The sequence below is a fragment of the Austrofundulus limnaeus genome, unplaced genomic scaffold (genome assembly GCF_001266775.1).
Source record: "Austrofundulus limnaeus strain Quisiro unplaced genomic scaffold, Austrofundulus_limnaeus-1.0 Scaffold40, whole genome shotgun sequence".
In the NCBI taxonomy this organism is placed as follows: domain Eukaryota; kingdom Metazoa; phylum Chordata; class Actinopteri; order Cyprinodontiformes; family Rivulidae; genus Austrofundulus; species Austrofundulus limnaeus.
Window position 1 is genome coordinate 1,833,320 of NW_013952442.1, and position 2,335 is coordinate 1,835,654.

Genomic DNA, 2,335 nt, shown 5'->3' on the forward strand with positions numbered 1-2,335 from the left:
ATACAGGAGGCATCTTGAAGCTGTCATTGCCAACAAAGGCTTTTGTACAAAGTATTAGATAAATTTCAGTAAGGGTGTTCAATCTCGTTTGTCTCTGTGTGGCCCTGTGATGGACTTGCGGCCTGTCCAGGGTGTACCCCGTGACTGCTGGATATGGGCACCAGTGACCCACGCAACCCTGAAAAGGAAGAAGCGTGTACAGAAAATGGATGGATGGATGGATGGGTTATTCCAACTTGGAGGGATGCTGTTATTAAAGGGACATTCCCAATCTCACAAGCCTAAAAAGGACAATAATGACGGTTTAATTTTCTGCTATACAATTTTACATTTTAGTCATATTGAAGTKGTATTCTTTGTGAAGGTTAAAGACAAGTACTACCTTCCCTGGCTCTTATAACAACCTCAGTTTGAAGAGTGAGTTAAAAATGGTTTTGAACTCAACCAAGACCAAAGCAGATTGTTGCTATCTTAAAACAACTATAAGTTCCAAACTTTCAAAGTAGTTCAGGCCCAGACCCTTCATGCTGTAACTTAGTAATACATAGAATTATGTGGTTATTTGYYSAAAGATCGACAGAAGCTTGTTGTTCTTGTGCAGACTGGGAGTCACTTACAGCAGGAGTTTGATAAAATTTCTGCAAGTATTTCGATCACTCACTGTTACTAAAAGCATAATCCGTTAAAATGACTAAAATCAAAAAGCTATCTTTTATGCAACAACGATAAGGATAAGCTGTGAAATTGTCTTGACAGAGGTGTTATTCTTCCTCACCCAGGGTTTCCCCACCGTGCCTTTTAGATTGCACACTGACCAGAGACAAAGTGCGTAATTGGATTCACGTTGTGTCTGCGGGGGGAAACAGAGGACAAAGCCCACCTCTCCTCAGGCTGCTCCCTGGCAGCCAGTGTGATGGTGATATTGTGTTGACCCTGACTATCAGGGGTCGCACTGAGGAATTATAGTGTGGTCTGCCAAGCTTAGACCCATACTGCACCCAGAGGTGAGGTTCATCCTGAGGAGTACACCTCCCACACACACAGTTTATCCCTTTTATTCCCACTGCACAGACCATGCTCTCAATGAGTTTACAGACCTGTTGTGAATTTTGCCCCATTTTAAAATAGCAAAACTTGTGAAATAGATTTATTGGAGCAAGTTTAGGGAAATTAGCAAGTCAAAGCCTGAGCAGTTCCACCTCCAAAGCAAATTTTGCCGTCTTAAAACAATTCCAACTTTCAAAACTGTATCATTATTTATTATTTAAAAACTTTTACTTCTTCAGTTTTGTATTACTTGCTTATCTTGGAAGAAAAAAACAGAAATTGGTGCTTGAAGTGCCCCAGGTTTTACAGGAAGTGTTACCGCCACTGCTGCTGCTACTTTAATTCAACTATCCACCCATTTTCTTTWACCYGCTCCTCMGTTCGGGTCTATTTCTGTTTAACAATTTTTTTGAAAGTAGAGTATTATGTATTTTTTTCAGGCACATAGTTAATTTTTATTCCACAATAAAGTAACTATGTTACCTTCAATTGTTAAGAAAGTGTTGTGTATATCAAAAATAAATTGGACTTTGCATAGCCTACCTGAACGTCTTGAAATTGGCCTTTGTCTCTTTAAGAACCTCCTACCATTTCGGACACTCCCACTGCATCACATTTTCACAACAATGCTTTGGGGGAGATGTGAACTGTGGGGCGGGTGCTCAGCTGCAGACTGAGCTCCAGGGAGGAGATTTGTACAAATAGGCAGTGCTTTGTACCTGYAAGTGTTTAGGAAGCTCCACATGGCTATACAGGAGATWWAAGGATTTCTCAAACATGCATGAATGAGCCAAAGCAACACTCTGAGTAACTCTTTTGATAAAAGTTTAACATTAACATGATATAAAGCTCAAAATAATCAATTTTGCCTAATACCCCCCACCCCCACCCAAATTACATACAGAGTTAAGTCATCATCACTTTCCCTTGGTCATAGATATGTTTATTATTCAATCCCACGTCCATCTGGTTGCACAGACCAAGCATCATCATTTCATTACATTTTTAAGACAAACAGATAATTTATCTTTTCACATGTTGACTGCTTTGATCACACCAAAGCTGCCAGAAGGTGACAAAGTCCCAGCTTGCAGGTTTTGTGAAAGAGCCTGTAGTTTCTCTCTCCCCCATTTAGACACACTTATACAAGGTGTTTTCTACTACATACTGTATTTTTACATGTAATAAGCTTAGCTTTTAGCTAGAACCCTTGTGTATGCGGCATCTGTTGCCTATGGGTAATAAAGTTTTGTTTTACTGTTTCTGCAAAAATAAATAAATAAATAAA